Source organism: Lissotriton vulgaris, chromosome 6, assembly GCF_964263255.1.
Source record: "Lissotriton vulgaris chromosome 6, aLisVul1.2, whole genome shotgun sequence".
Taxonomy (NCBI): Eukaryota; Metazoa; Chordata; class Amphibia; order Caudata; family Salamandridae; genus Lissotriton; species Lissotriton vulgaris.
Genome location: NC_141694.1, coordinates 1,395,678,926 through 1,395,696,718, shown reverse-complemented (window position 1 = coordinate 1,395,696,718; position 17,793 = coordinate 1,395,678,926).

Here is a 17,793-nt window from a genome sequence, read left to right as displayed (position 1 = left end):
TGCAATGTATATTGAAGGTGCTACTCGACACAAACATTGATGAATGTTATTTTGTACAGTTAACAGAATCTGAGGACATAGTACAATTGTCTGTGCCTTAAATAAATTGAGACTAATATGTCATACTCTGTTTTGGGAGTTTGCAGCATTCTTAAATGCACAAAGGCAAGCATTAAGTTTGATACCATGCTTATGTCATCAATAATGAGAAGTTTAATTTTCTTCAGGAGTCTTCACAACAAGCTTCTCCAGATATCTTGTGGTATTGTAATTTGCTGTTATGCTACATAGGTAGTATAAGTAAATGATGTAATGTAGCATTGGTAATGTTAACATTTGGTTACATTTTTAATATAAAGAAGTTATTACAAATATGCAATAAGGAAATGATGCTGAATATGGAACTATTCTACAAGAAATAAGAATTGGAAAAATGACTGAACATTTCAAAGAAGTTTTAAAGAGACGATTAGTTTGAAATTTGTTTCCAAACGAAAATATTTTTGCTAAGCTTGTAGGTACTTTTAAAATAATTGACAACCCCAGTGAAGAAAAGCAGCAAGTGTGAAAATAGCCTACTTTGTTCGGCCGGTGTAATAGCTACAATAAAAAGATTTGATAAAGGTCCTTGACTTTGAATCAGAAAATGAAATTGAACAATAATTGATAACCCCTAGCCAAGAAAGGCAGTTTGTGTGCACATTTTCACTGCCTTCGGCCGGAATTGTAGGTACAATAAAAAGCGTCAATAAAGGGCACGAGTTTGTATCAGAATATGAAATTCACAAACAATTGATAACCCCTAGGAAAAAAAGACAGATAGTGTGTAAATTTTCACAACTTTTGGCCGGAGTCGTAGGTACAACAAAAAGCCTCAATAAAGGGCCATGAGTTTGTATCAGAATATGAAATTCATGAACAATTGATAACCCCAGCCAAGAAAGGCAGCAAGTGTGCAATTTTTTCCTGCCTTCGGCTGGGGTACTTGTTACAACAAAAAGGCTCGATAAAGGGCCTGTGGTTTGAATACGAATATGAAATAGAATAGTTGATACCCCTAGGCAAGAAAGGCAGCAAGTAGGTGTGTGTACGTGTAGATAATGTGTTGATTGAGTGGAACATGAATAATGTAAAAACTAAGAAAGGCTGTAAGTGTGCAAATTAGCCACTGCTATTCACGGGTAGTAGTTTGCAAGAAGGCTCAGTAAAGGGCCTGCACTTTGAACTAGAATAACAAAGAGAAGATTTGATAACCATAGACTATACTGGCTCTTTTTTAATGTTGGTAGACTTTTGTTAAGATTTTTTTTCATACATGAACGGCAAGAAGTGCGCAAATTACCCACTGCCATTCACGAGTAATAGTTACCAAGAAGGCTCAATAAAGGGCCTGCATTTTGAATTTGTATTACAAGATGAACAATTGATAACCCCAGCCAAGAAAGGCAGCAAGAGTTCAAATTGTCTACTGCCTGCGGCCGGAGTAGTTGATAGAATAAAAAGGGCTTGATAAAGGGACTGCTGTTTAAATCGGAATATGAAATTTAACAATAGTTCATAACCCCTGCTAAGAAATGCAGTAAGTGCGCAAATTTCCCACTTCATTCTGGCAGTGCAGTATCTACAGGAAAAAGGCTCAATAAAGGGCCCGCACTTTGAATACAGATATGAAATAGAAGAATAGTTGATAACCATAGCCAAGAAAGGCAGCAAGTAGGTGTGTGTACGTGTAGATGATGTGTTGATTGAGTGGTAGATGAATAATGTAAAAAATATGAAAGGCTGAAAGTATCCAAATTACCCACTGCCTTGGACTGGGGTAGTGGCTACAACAAAAAGGCTCAATAAAGTGCCACAAGTTTGAATCAGAATATGAAATTGAAAAAGAATTGATAACTGCAGCCAAAAAAGGTAGCAAGTTGGTGTGTGTTATGTGTAGATGATGTGTTGATTGAGTGGAAGATAAAAAAGGTGAAAAATTAGAAGGGCTGCAGATGCGCAAACTATCCACTGCATTGTCAGGGAAGTGGATCTTTGTATTTCCAAAGTCATTATACGGATAAGGCATCGAATTTTGCAGTGGGAGCATAAGAAATGGCTACGACATCAAAGGAAGCAATGTAAGTGCATTAAGTTATCATTGTGAAAAATAAGAAAGGCTGCAAGTATCCAAATTACCTAGTGCGATTCACGGGTAGTAGTTACCAAGACGGCTCAATAAAGGGCCTGTACTTTGAATTACAATAACAAACAGAAGATTTGATAACCAAAGACTATACTGGCTCTTTTTTAATATTGGTAGACTTTTGTTAAGCTTTTTTTTAGACAGGAACGGGAGGTAGTGCGCAAATTACCCACTGCCATTCACGAGTAATAGTTACCAAGAAGGCTCAATAAAGGGCCTGAACTTTGAATTTGTATTAGAAGAAGGATAATTGATAACCCCGACCAAGGAAGGCATCAAGTGTTCAAATTTACCACTGCCTTCGGCCGTGGTAGTTGATTGAAGAAAAAGGGCTTGATAAGGGGCCTGTACTTTGAATAGGAATATATAATTGAACATTAGTTCATAACCCCTGTGAAGAAATGCAGTAAGTGCTCAAATTTCCCACTTCCTTCTGGCAGTGCAGTATCTACATGAAAAAGGCTTGATAAAGGGCCCGCACTTTGAATACAGATATGAAATAGAAGTATAGTTGATAACCATATCCAAGAAAGGCAGCAAGTAGGTGTGTGTACGTGTGGATGATGTGTTGATTGAGTGGCAGATGAATAATGTAAAAAAATATGAAAGGCGGAAAGTGTCCAAATTACCCACTGCCATTCACGGGTAGTAGTTAGCAAGAAGGATCAATAAAGGGCCTGTACTTTGAATTTCAATAACAAACAGAAGATTTGATAACCATAGACTATACGGGCTGTTTTTTAATATTGTTAGACTTTTAAGCTTTTGTTTATACATGAACGGCAGGAAGTATGCAAATTACCCACTGCCATTCATGAGTAATAGTTACCAAGAAGGCTCAATAAAGGGCATGCACTTTGAATTTGCATTACAAGAAGGACAATTGACAATCCCAGCCAAGAAAGGCAGCAAGTGTTCAAATTTCCCACTGCTTTAGGCCGGCGTAGTAGATACAACAAAAAGGCTCGATAAAGGGTCACAAGTTTGAATCAGAATATCAAATTCAAGAATAATTGATAACCCCAGCCAAGAAAGGCAGTAAGTGTCCAAATTTACCACTGCCTTTGCCCGGGTTGGTAGGTACAACAAAAAGGCACAATAAAGGGCCACGAGTTTGAATCAGAATATGAATTTCAGGAGTAATTGATAACCCCAGCCAAGAAAGGCAGCAAGTGTGCATATTTTCAACTGCCTTTGGACGGGGTAGTTTTTACAACAAAAAAGCTTGATAAATGTCTAATAACTAATGTTGAGGACAGTGCTGCTCCTGATTCTTGCATAACACAAAAGGTCATCACAATAAATGCATAGAAATTTAAGTTTACCAAACTCACGATCTATATGCGAGTATGGACTGTTTGCTAAAGATGGTGTTGCAGCTGTTGATGTGCTTTTTGAAACAGCAAGTGGTTGTCCTGCAATCTCTGTGTTGCAGCTCAAGCAAAGTTGTTGGGGTGCAAGTAGTTTATGTGTTTTGTACTATATTTGATGTGCCAAAGGAGTATTTTTTGGATTGATCACACCTTCAAAGAGTTGTTTGGCAAATTTCATAGGTTACTATTGGTTGGTTTGTTTCAGTTAGTATGTGTTTGGACTTTGCTTGAATGTTTAAGGGACGCATTAGGGATTCCATAATACAGAAATACTTTGTACTTAGTGACATCCAATTCTATTTTATGAAGAACGGTTGAATTCTACATCCACCTCTAGGACTAGTGGGAGGGTAGTATTTCAAAGTGTTTGACAGGTTACACTACATGTTTCTATGTAGCTAAAGAAAAGTTAGCTTGGTTATGTATGTATGTATGTATGTATGTATGTATGTATTGTGCACTTGTATAGCGCGAATCTGCCACCCAAAGGGTATCCTGGCGCTTTAGACTCTACTGAACCATCTACACAGACACGTTGTTTAAGCTGTCCTAGGGAAGAGATGAGTTTTCAGAATTTTCTTGAAGGATGGAAGGTCCTTCAAGCTCCTCGAGGACAAAGGGAGGGAATTCCAGAGCTTGGCAGCTGCATGACCAAAGGACCGGCCCCCCATCCGTAGCCTATGGATCCTCGGAACCACCACCAGATGTAATGAAGAGGAGCGTAAAGGTCTCGCTCCATGGTACCAAGAAAAGAGGTTCCGTAGCATGGCTGGACCTTGGTCATGTAGAGCCTTAAAGACCAGGCAGGATGATTTAAAAAGAATTAGCTGTTGAACTGGCAACCAGTGAAGGTCTTTAAGTGCATGGGAAGAGGAGGCAGCACGCGGCCTAGAAAGAGCCAGCTTTGCAGCCATGTTTTGAATGTGCTGCAATTATTAATCAAAGTGCCAGGTGCCCCCAGAAGCAGTGCATTACAAAAATCTATCCTACTAAGGATAATGCCACGCACCACCTCTGGTCTAGCCTGGAGCGGAAGCAGGGGGAGGATTTTTCGCAAGGTGCGGAGTAGCAGCATGCATGTGGAAATGGTTTTATTAACAAAACCGTCCAGCTGGAGGTTAGAGTTAAACATGACTCCAAGTTTGCGGGCAGAATCCGCCGCCACCACATTGCCCAAAGAGGAAGAAGGCCAGAGATCAGTCGGCAGAGCGCGCGGGACGCGGTCCGAGGAGCAGTGGAGTACCTCGGTCTTAGAGCTATTAAATTGGAGGGAGTTGTTTCTCAACCAGTCGGCAGTGGCAGTCATACAACGATGGAACGTTTCTGTAGACACCGCATCTTCTCCTTCAAGGGAGAAGATGAGCTGGGTGTCGTCGGCATAATTAATCACAGAGATGCCGAAAGATTTGATCAATTTTATCAGGGGACACAGGTACAGAATGAACAGGATGGGGCTGATCGCAGACCCCTGAGGGACACCCTGTCCCACTCTCCTAATGCCTGATCGAAAAGGTGGTAGTGCCACCACCTGGTGCCTGTTCTGAAGATAGGAAATCAGCCAATCCCATGCCAAACCTGCTACCCCGGCCTCCTCCAGCCTGTTGATGAGAATGGGGTGGCTGACCGTGTCGAACGCGGCCGACATGTCGAGCAGCACCAAAAAGGCTGCTCGACTATTGTCGACCCGGGATCGAAGGTTGTCCAACACGACCACCAGCGCCGACTCCGTACCATGGGCTGGCCGGAAGCCGAACTGGGCCACATCCAGACAGATGTTACTTTCCAAAAAAATGTATGGGCATGCTCTCATACAAAACTCAGCAGTCAGCATTCAGGATTGTAAAGACTTACCATAGGAGTGACTGATGAGTTTACTTACGGCAGTTTACAAAAGAGAAAACAGGTATGATTGTTTTACATTAGAGATATACAGATCTGAAAGACTATGCATGTAAATTCATGAAATCTTTTTTGAAGGTTTGGAAGAAAGCAGTGAAAGGGTGTTTAGAAGCAATACTGTCCAGCATAAAAAGTGCATAAGTATTTGGACTCTCCTGCTGTCTAGTCTTGTGTTCAAATTATCATAAAAAGTAATGCTGAGACACACTTTTTTTCACCTGTTATGATTTGCACAATGCTTTTAGAGTTGGAGCAGACTTCGTCTAACATTCCTTCTTAATTTTCTTTTTGAAATTGAGTAATTATTTTGTTTATCTGTTCAAATATAAATTTAAATCTTCCTCTTTGAAGGCGAAAAAGCAACACCGCTCCTCTACACATTATTGTTGTCTAAAAAGTAGTGGTAATTCCACTATCACCAAGGTAGATATCTGACAATAGAAGGAATTATATTTTCATTCCACTATTCCATAGTCCTAATCCAAAAGGTGTGTTTAGACTCAACAAAATTAATACATTTTTTACATATACAGGCAGAAAAAGGCAAGTATGATTTACATTTGCTTTTGTGAATTAAAGGTTAAAGGATCTGCTGCATTCAAAACATTGGGCCTGTTGAGGAGAAAGTGAAAAGTGCAATGTAATTAATATTGCATTGTTTAAAGGTGAATAGCTTTTTGAAATAAAAACTTTATATGTATTTACATGGTAAACATAGTTCCAGGATCAGAATGGCCTTTTTAATCTGTGCAAACCCACTAACTTCCATGTTTTCTGCGTTTTAAGAACTCTTCTCTAATCTTTTGTTATAGTGAAGAATGTTGGAAATTTCTTCCCGACAATGGCAGACATCAACCTTCTTCCTGAGTTGGGAAAAAATGTGATGGAGGAAAAGTGAATTTGTAAACATTCAGATTTTCGCATGAGCAAATCTACACATGCAAATTTGCTCATTTTAAAATGTAGTTCACAAATATTTTCTAGGAGTACTATTTCTTGTCCTACTTGTGTACATTTTTGGGAATTCACAAAAGCTGTATAGTTGCACTTAATGCTAGGACATATTCCATGGGTGCACTTTTGAGACTTTCTTGAATAATTGGGCCCCTAATTTGGTCTTGCATTAACCGTGACCTTTTGCTTTTATTACATCTCTCTCTGTTCAGTGCCAGTAACTACTGTGGAAGTTTGTGATTTTTAAAACCAAAAATATTTTTTGCTTTTGCCAAAGTTTGTTATAATAGTGAGGGCGCAGCAGCTTACATGACAATAACGTTTTACAAACACGATGCCAAAACGAGTCACCCAATGACAAAAGTAAAAAGGTGACCATCAATTTCAGACCTATTGTGTTTGCCAATGCTTGTTGAGTTTTGTTTCCCATAATCTTATTGAAAGTAGTGACAGAGATTTTCCATAATGAGTATTTTGGGGAAATACTAGCATGGATTAACACGTTATTAAATGATGCTGCAAAAAAATTTTTACAGAAATTTTATAGTAGTTTAGCAAATGTTTTTTTTTGCCTGCTTTCTCTTTTTTTTGAACATTTTATTTTGGAAGCAAAGTATTATCAAACTTGCTTTTGGTTGCAGACACCACAAAACTTGTCAATAAACTGTAAATGTAAGAAAGATGTATATTAGGGAATCATAATATCAATGCTAACCATTGAAAAGGAAGTTTGCAAAATAAATGTTATCCTTGAAAACCCTCTTTGGTATTTACGAGTATTTTAAAGAAGTTGGATCAAGCAAAAAAACGGTTGCAAACTGGCAGATTCTCAGAATCTTTCCATTTGTGACCGGTATTTTTGCATTTGGAATGCATCATACCAAATGCAAAAAACACAATTAAGGAATCTCTAAATTGAAATTCTTTAAATTGCGATTGCATTTGTGCCCCGCGCATGTGCAAGTGTGAGTGTGTGCATCAACAATTAACAACAGATAGAGATGTGGCGGTTTTATCATGTGCGCAGAGGCAGGACCAGAATCGGATCTCCAATGAGTGACCACTTCTAATCATTCTCGTTAGCGCGCCCTGTGCTCTGATTTGTCACTGAGAGGATGATCGCACCATACATGTACTGCTAATCATACTCAGCGCGTACCCGCGCATACAGTACGAATATGGTTTGACGTTACGCGTCGCATCAAAGGTTACGTGTCACGTCATGAATGGCGCCCTGTACGGAAAAGGCGCTAATGTTTCTACATGGTTAAAAACATATATTTATGTATTTAATGTACATACTAAGGGAAGATATTATTTGGGATAACTATGAACATTTTTTTTACAGTTTTAACAATCATATATTGCTTTTAAAAATAATTACACAAATTGCGGTAGAACATCATGCGTACCGGTATCGAAACAGCTGCATAAGCGCATCATAAGTGTACATAAAGTCATATGACTTTAAAAGGAGAGATTTGATTGGTTCATAACTTTTCCTATTGTAACTGTTGAAAGTTCCGTCCCATTATAATCATTTGACTTTCTAAGAAGAATCATTTCTTCTGAGAATTTTTTCAAATAGAAGGAAGATCATTATAAGAGCAATGGACTCATCTTCCGGCAGTTCTTCAGAGGGAGATTTCATTCCTGAAGAACCTCCAAAGAGGAGGAAAGAAGCTTTAATTTGGCAATTTTTTACTTTTTCAGAAGGGCAAAAAAAGGTTAATGCGCCAAAAGTAATCTGTAAAATTTGCAAAACAACTCTTTCAAGGGGTGATCCATCTAAAAAATACTCCTTTGGCACAGCAAATATGGTGCGACATGTGAAGAACTTGCACCCCAATAACTTTGCTCGAGCTGCAGACGGAGGTTGCAGGAGAACCCACCTGCTTCTGCACCAAGCACATCAAGTACTGCAGCAGGAAGCAGTCCACATCCACAAATTGATCCTGATTTTGCTGACGTTAAATTTGTATGCATTCATTGCGATAGACTTTTGTGTTATAGGGAGCAGTCTATTGATCTGATGAAAGGCAGGATGCAGGAGCGTCGCTGTCCTTGACAGTAGTTTTTTTTTCTTCATTCTTTTGTTCCTGTTTGATACTTTTTGGGTTCCAGTTCAATTTTTTTTAGTTTTAAAAAAAACATTTTGACAAAACACACAAAAAATTGAAAAGTAAAATCAGAAAAAAAACAGTTCTTTTTAGAACTACCTTCACTGGTCAAAGAAAGACCTATATTTCTATAATAGTGTGTATAGGTTTGTCAGAATGAATGTGTAGTTTATAAATGAATTAATGAATATATTACTAGAGTATGGAGAATGTGAAAGTGCAGAACTATAAGGAAGTGCTACAGCATCAATATATAAGGTGTTTCCCTATAGTATACTGTTGTATGTCCGAAGCACTTGGATGTCACATATGTACATAAATATGTTACAAGTCTGTGCTTCAATTTGTGCTGCTGGTGAAACTGTCTGGGTGAATTTGTATGTGTGAGGGGCGGATTTACAATCCCCTTGTGCCTCTTTTACACAGCCGTCGCATCACTTTTGTGACACAGCGTTGGTGCAAAGGATGTGCCATGGTGTGTTGTATTAAGAATGTGATGCATCTGGAGGGTGAATTACATTGTAAAACCCTGTGCCAGAAGCAGGCTTTCCTGTGCAGGAGGGGGTGCAGCAACACCTCCTAAAAGTGACTGAGTGAAATGTATAACATTTCATTCAGTGACTTTTGAGCTTATGCTGCGTCAAAACCTTGCATATGCTTGAAGCAGGTGTAAGGATTGATACAGCATTGTGAGCATACCACCCGAGAGCAATGCTGGAGTTGTGTTATGCTTGCAACTGAAGTCAAGCAATAATTAATCCCAAAAATATTTAGCAATTTAGTTTTGATAGTATTTTATAATAGGAATATGAAATATAAATATTTATATTAAAAATCTAAGAAATTAGTATAAAAAGAAAGACATATTAATTAATACATTTATACATTATTATTTACAAAACCTTTGAAATTCACTGAAAAAACCATAGGTTTCAGGCACGTTATAGTTAGGAATTAGAATTTAAAAAACCTTAGAAATTCACTGAAAAAACCATAGGTTTCAGCCATGTTATAGTTAGGAATTAGCATTTAAAAAACCTTAGAAATTCACTGAAAAAACCATAGGTTTCATCCATGTTATAGTTAGCTGGACATTTCTCTCATACAAAACCATTGAAATTCCTCCGTTATAGTTAGCTCAGCTAACTATAACTCGCGCGCCCGCAATGCACTGCTGATGACGTCACATATTATATCACTCATGACATGGTCAGTGACATCACTCATGACATCACTGATGACACCTCAAATGTCAACAGTGATCAGTGTCATCAGTGATGTCATCAGTGATGTCACTGACCATGTCATGAACAATGTAATATGTGACATCAGCAGCAGTGCATTGCCTATGGTTTTTTTCAGTACATTTCTAAGGTTTTTTAAATGCTAATTCCTAACTATAACATGTCTGAAACCTATGTTTTTTTCTGTGAATTTGGAAGGTTTTTTAAATGATAATTTTTAAATGTAATAATATTTATATGTTTTTTATACTGATTTTCTACAGTTTTTTAACTGTTTATTTTTACAAATTTTATTTTTTTAAATTACATTATCTATTTTTAATATAAATGGAAAAAAATGTTTTTTAACATATTTAAACTGAACTATTGTTGTTTTTGTTTTATATTTTTATTCAATTTATTTCTTTTATTTACTTTATTTTATTTTCCAATTTTTTGAGTCGCGCACCCAAAGCGTACCTGTCACGATCCCTGCGTGGAACCTAGTTGCCATTTCAGGAATTTTGTGAAGGATCCGCGTAGGGTGTGCAATTGGTGCGTATTTCCTTAGATGTGCTCGATTGCTATGCGACTGGTACGTGACTCCAGCTCCCGCACATTCGCGACACAAGCGCAGCGCATTACTGTACGCGACGATTGCGCAGTGACGAGTTCCACGTAACGTCATATATGTGTTGGGCTTGGTGGGTGCGCGACTCATGCAATTTTTTTATCTCTAAAATGATATATATATATGTCTTTAATATACATATTAGGGCAAGACATTATCTAAGATATTGATAAAAATAATACATTTTAAATCTTGAGCTAGGTGGAATTTGTTCCTGCGCAGAGTGTAAACATCACACACCTAAAATTGAAAAAAATATATAATAACTCATAATATAATTACATTTTCACAGGCAATACAAACAACTTGCCCAAAATAGTGCACCAACCACACAATCTTTAAATTGCCTTTGAACCTTTTATTACCTTCCTGCTTACACTTCTTTCACCTCTTGTTACCAATTATACAATATTGTAAATCCAACCTCTGGCTTTTGATGCCACCAAATCCCTCTTCTTGGTCTGATCCATTCTAGATTTTTTCTACACTCCTAATTAGTCTACTCACTGCTAGATTTGCTCATTTTGAATTGATATTTAACGATGCTGTGGACAATGGGTTTTAAAATATTCTACTCCTCTCCATCCACGAAGGCTGCCCATCCATTCCAGGTTGGATTTTGAAAGCGTTGTCTTCAGAGGCTCAGGTATCCCTACCCTGGCACCCATCTTCTAGAATACCATGTAAGCTCCAGTCATTACCTCATCACACAACTGACCAAGCCAGTTTTTAAATACCTTTGTGTATTACTTATACAGTATCAATTAAGAAAGTTCCTCCAAGCACCCCTCCTCTTACTCGTCTTTGAAATTGCCACGTTTTTATGCCACCCGATGTCTCTGGAGAGCAAATGGTTTTATGCGCTAGTGAGATGTATAAAGTATACAAGAACCCCTTTTACAATCGGAATGAAAAACAGACCTGCTAGTACTGTATAATGAAGCCCAAAAACAAACCTCAAAGAACCAGTCCGGTAGTATCGCTCTCATGTTTGGTTTCAGCGTTGGATGTTGCAGCAGCCAATGTTTGTCATGGACATGCCTGGTCTCCTTGTTCACCATTTTGTGCCAGATATCTTTTGAGCTTCCCCAGCTACGAAAGTAAAGAGTAAAATGAATGCCCATTTTTTGAGTCCATTGCCCAGCAACAGCAAAACTATATTAGTTCTTTCAGACAGTGCACATTACTCATCTGTATTCAATTCAGTATTCGCCTGGAAAGACACTGGTAATGATGTGACAAATCAGCTTTTGCAACAACAAAAATACTGCTATCAAGTCCCATATTTAAAAATGTTACATGATACAGAGGCTAAAAACCGAATGCCCCTGGAGGTGACATAGAAAATTACTGCTTTGACACCAGTGGCTTTATAAGGAGTTGGAAAGTGTTATAGGTATACGATTGTTTGTTGGTTTTGTCTGCCAAATAATGCGCAATGCTACCTAGTAAAATGTGGTGTTTTCGGGACTTTGCGAATCTTAGCTTTGTATTTAATTGTGGCCAATAGCCTGCACTGGTGTGAATTGAGCAACCAGTTTAGCAGGAAGACCAGTCCGCTACATACACGCCTGCAACCCTGTTACAAATGTGTCTGTAATTTGAGTATTATTCTAGTTGGGACATCACTAGTTGCCTGTGATAAAATGACACACCTCCTCTACTATAGGAGATTCAGGGCATACAATTCCTAATACATGCCCCAAGCTGTTTTGTGTGGATTCAAGGGTAAGATGTGTTCATGCCTATTTACACCAAAGGTCCATGGGGTGATGTGCTTCCCAATGCCAGGACTGGGGAGGGATGGGTGCATTAAAGAGTGGAAGCACAACGGAGGATGCCAACGGGAGAGGTTGCAGGTGTGCGATTGATGGGTCCCTTAGCACCCAATCCCACCATTTCCCATGCCTGCCTTTTGGTATGCAGAGAGAGGGTGGGGACACTTCACTTCAGGGAAAGGGCGCAAACGTGACCTTTTGTTTGACAAAGGATGGGGGAGGGTTTGGCTTTAGCAGTGCCACCAGTTGCTGATGTGCATGTAATCCCCTTATGAAGCCAGGGCATGTATGGGTTGTTTTTCTTACAATACTTTGATGATTGGTGTATTCATATCGTCCTACTATAAATCTTCCCAGAATTTTGAGAACAGCTGCGAACCCCAGGTAAAATTGCACAAATAAGACAGTATATAAAAATAGACAAACGTAGATTAGCTGCTGACTGCCGACCCCCACTTTTCAATCATCTAAAAAACAGAAGCTGAAATAACATGAATACTAAACCAATTAGAATTTGCCTGAGGCTGGACAGCGGGGAAGGCGTTATGAAGAAATTTTTAAACCAGTACTGAGTGAAGCTGGACAAATCACTGGTAATGGCAATGCAATGCCCATGTCTATGTGCGGAGTTTCATTTAGTATGCAGGAGCTAACACCTCTGGATATCAGGGGGGACCAGCAGCTCTGCAAAGAAAACAAATATCACCATGCTGGTTCAACGCTACTCGCTTACAAGACCTGGTGCAATTAATAGCCTGTAACAGCTCAGGTACCCCAAAGGGGATGATGGACGGAGCGTTTGAGCAAATCAAACACTCACCCCCAGTTAACTGATCTGGGTTTATTCCATCACCATGCTTTAGCTCACTCCACCACCCTAGTTCAGACATGGCCATATGCAAATCAGTCTGACCCTGTGCCTCATGGGAACAGCCCAGCCCGAACCGCCAAGCCATGTCTTCCCTGGACCGGAAACAAGCATCCTGGAACCGGTTTCGGATTCATAATCCTCATCAGCCAGGCTATCTTGAATCCAGTGGTAGAGTGAGCAAGGGACCCACGTCTGGGCATACCCTGCCAATTTAGGGCGAACAAAGCGATACCAAAGGAGATGATGAATGGAGCGTTTGAGCAAATCAAACACTCACCCCCAGTCAACTGATCTGGGTTTAATCCATCACCATGCTTTAGCTCCCTCCACCACCCCAGTTCAGACATGGCCATATGCAAATCAGTCTGACCCTGTGCCTCATGGGAACTTTCCAGCTCAACAGGTCAGGTAGGCGCAGACACATGGAAGTATGAGCTTCACGGCTCTATGTCTGATATACATTCTAATGGCACATATTCCAAACTAATAATGGAAGAGTGTGAATGCTTAGGAAGACCTACACTGCGCCATTTACCCAAGGAGGAACAGTTTATTATCAAAACACAAGTGCTAAAAAAAATCTGCATTGCAGTGGATCTTTATTTGGAGAAACCCAGTGAATACGCAAGATGCGTGACCAGTCGCTCCACGAGCTAGGCAATGCTCGCAGTAGACTGGAGCGTCCATGAGTAAGTTCAGTGAATAAATCCTGAGTCTGATCTCGATGGGTCCCACTGTATACCGGCTCAGTGTGAAAGGAGACACATTTTCCTGTTCCTCCTCCGAAGCGAAAGTGTACAGTGACACTATGTACAGTCTGCTGCGCGCCTATTGGCTAGAAATCGTCACATGTAATTTTCCCCGGGACTTTTAAAAGTGCTCAATGGAAGAGTCTCCCAGCTGAACCCGAGCTGTTGCATCCATGGTAAATAAGAGCTTCTGGAGCAGCGACCAAAGACCAGGAAAGAGGGTGGGCAACCAGCAGGGGGGAAATGTGAATGCAAGAAACTAGCGGCGACACCAGTTTGCTTCCGCAATTTGCTAATTATAATCTGGCGGTGTTACCACGGAACACGAAGTACCCAAACTCTGCAGGAAGGGTGTTGGTAACAGCAAAGTGGAAAGCCAATCCAGCCGCAGGGATCTCTGGCACTAAATGAAATTTCTAATCAGACGCAAAATAATTCCTCTGACACATTGCGGGATGCCGCGGCTTCCCCCATGAGAGCTGCAGTCCATTCTCTGCCCGCATATAGTTTTCTTCGCAAACTACTTGAGGACCAAACTTTGGCCGTGCTTGTTCCAAGAAGCGACTACTTCGCCTGTCCGGAAAGCTTCTCCCTCCAAACAACAAGCAAAATCAAAATATCAGGATGATGTTTTTTTTTCAGTCTCATTTAAAATGTTACTTGTTGACCAACTGATAGACATTGCAGGAAACTTGCACTGCCTAGAGTCTGTACACCAGAGCGCGCTCTCGCAGTCATTATAAACACACAGATTCACTTCAAGAGTAATGCCAAAGGAAAAGAAAATACAAACATTCCTGGGAATAGCTAATACTATGTTAGTGAAAGATTCAGTAAAACGTGAAATATAAACGGACACTAAATACCTAACCTGGATTACATTATTTGTTAAGAAATAGGCTGTGTTTTCCCCCAGTAAAGGTAAGGACAAGACTAGGGACCCGTTTACATGTCCGTTTTAAAATGCTAAAGGGTCTGGGACTCTGCCCACTTGAAGTCCTGTTTCAATCCTTTGCAGATGTTCAATGCTTTCTGGTCTTCACCTACTGTGTTCTCTGGTGCCCTTCCCGAACTATTAGTCCATGTGTGGTTGACGACCCCACCATTGGATTTGAGGTCGCTATCAGAGTTATAATCTCCCAGTCACGCTGTGAAACGTGTGTGACCAAATTACCACAGCCCTGTGGTACCTGCAAGGGACCCTGTGTAAAGGGGGACCTGTTCTGCAGGTGCGCTTCGCCAAATTTACATGTACAAAAGCGGCCGCTTTGTGCCCATTTAGCCATTGGTTCATGCAGATAGCAGCAGTTTAAAGGGATGCCACACTTTGCCACTGCCAGGGGGCTGTGGTGTTTAGAGCAAGCGTCCCCATGCTCAGTGCCACATCTTGAGGTCAGTTACTATGAAACAAGTCAATTTGACGTTCATTTCTAGGAGTAGCACGGAGCACCAGGCTATGCACATAGACAAGATGCTTGCAAGTGCAGCTGCTATAGATAACGGCGCCTGGAGTCCAAGCGCATGGCCTAAAGCAATTCAAAGTTTTACAAAGAAGCAAAGGATTGGCGCCGACAGCAAGGAAATCCATGTAGTAGACCGCACGGGTGCAGAAGGTGGGATACGAGGACTCCCCCTCAATGGGGGAGGTGGTCGGGGCGCAGACTCAAACAACTTTTAATATTTTGCTAACAGCTCTAGCCAGAATTGCGCATAGTCCCCCAAAGGCTCAAAGTGGTCCCAGACACTCTCTGCCTTCTAGAAGTCCATGTATGTGGGGTTCACCAAACTCCACTCTTCACTTTAGTCAAATGACCCTCAGACATGCCAATCCAGGCACGTGCGGGGGCTCAGGGTGGTATGTGAGGCTCAACTCGGGCATCAACAGAAGGGCACCATGGTGCGTGCCATCACTGACAGCTCTGGAAATATATCTGTGACTAAAAGTACTCCGGCAACTGTGGGGCACAGAGCCAGCACATGGACCATCCATCCGTGCCAGTTCCGCATCTTCCTGACCTAGAACCAAGAATGTGTCATGGACTCTGCTCTCAGCCCTCGGCTCTCCGCGCTGCCCTGTATCTTTCAGGGTGATACGGACTCGGTGAGTCAGGGGTCCGTAGCTGCACTGAATGCAAGGTCCCTTCAACCATGGAACCCATCTCCCGCGCCCTTCACCCCCGCCTAGTCTGTAAAACCGAGGCCAGGTTCAGGAAGTCATTCACGATTCTTTTGCTAAGACGTTTGATCAATGAAAGCAACAGCCCATAATTCATGTGAACTCTGAAAGAGAAGCATTTTTGGGGTACTTGTTAATCTTGTGGTGGTTGTCATATTTTCCATTTGAATCCTGAAAGGGGAAGACAGTATGTCAAATCTGTCTAGCACATGCATTAAGGGCCAGTTCCTGCGCTTTGTATTTTTTTTTAAATCGGGAGAATCTGTGCACCCTGCGTGGATTTTGCTGATTTAAAAAAAATACAACTTGGGGGGCCCTGGGGGTACTTGTTGGACCCCCTAAGCAGGCCTATGGGGTCAGGGTGTTTATACCCTGCCCCCCCTTTGCATTCGTTTTATTTCTTTTGCTGATTTCTTGTGCCTCAGCTCTACCGAGGCACAAGATGGCTGCCAACACTTCCTGATTTGGAGTGTTGACAGCCAATTAGCACGCAGCTCGTGGACGGCAGGGTGCTCTTAGGATGCGCAGATCCTCCGTGGCCATAGATATATATGTACTTTTAAATGTGATTTTCTCAGGAACTACTGAACGGATTTACACCATTTAAGCAAAAGGCATGAGTCTGAACTGAGGACTAACTCTTTGCCAAATTTGGTGTAATTCCATTTAGCAGTTCAGGCTGTAGCTGCGGCTAAAGGTCCTATGGGAAATTGCATGGGGAAAACACGTTTTGGGACCCCCTTTTTTCTCAGCCCCTGCTTCACAAATCACCCCAAGACTTTTAGTATAAGAGCTCACTGGAGCGCCCCACCAAGTTTGAAAATTTTGCGAAGATTCGTCAACCGGAGCCAAAGTTATTCCAAATAGAATGGTCCGGATTTCTTATGGAAAATAGGTCCTAACTATAACTACCTACTGGGGACCGCCAGTAGGTAATATACATATATATATATATATATATATATATATATATATATATATATATATATACACACACACACACACACACACACACACACACATATATGCTGCAAAGGCCGCTCCAAGCACAACTTCCTCCAAGGACTTGTGAAGTAAACGAGGTAGACCCAAATTCAGTGCATTTCTTTCTTCAAAAACACCACCAGCCATCACAACGCGTTTTGGCAGATCCCTGCCTTGATCACATGACCGATTTCAATCGAAGCCCATGTTCGATGTCTTCACATCTAACATGGGCTTCGATTAGAATTCCATAGAGCATATTAGCAAGCCCATTATCGTTGCTTTATTGGCAGTTACCTGCCGATAAAAACGGCGATAATGTAACGCTTTTTCTTGATAATATGCCCCGTAGTCTTTAGACAATATGGGTGATAGGTTTACTACAAAAGTATTCTCTACGTAATTACATGATTGCATGAATCGAGCCTGAGTGTTTCAACAGTGCATGCGCTTGCCTCAGTATTTCAATGACTGCAAGGGTTATAAGTGGGTATTTAGATGGCTGCATAGGTTCAGCGCAGATGTTAAAATTATTACATAGTTACAGCCTTGTTAATTGCATAAATGAATAGTTAGTAACTAGTTGATTAGACAAATGAATACGACTTTAATAACTACATAATTTCTGCCTCCCCAATTGCAAGAGCAAATGTGTAGTTTCTGGATAATTGAATAACTCCATGGGTAGTGAATCACTGATTTATTGACTTCCTGGGTAGTGACTAGGTGATTCCATGAGTCCCTGAATCCTGCATGACTGGCTGAGAAAGTACTGTCATTGCTGTTAGGTACATAAAAGTTGTCAATATATATCTGACTCATTGTTTATCACCTTCCTGTCAGTATCAAA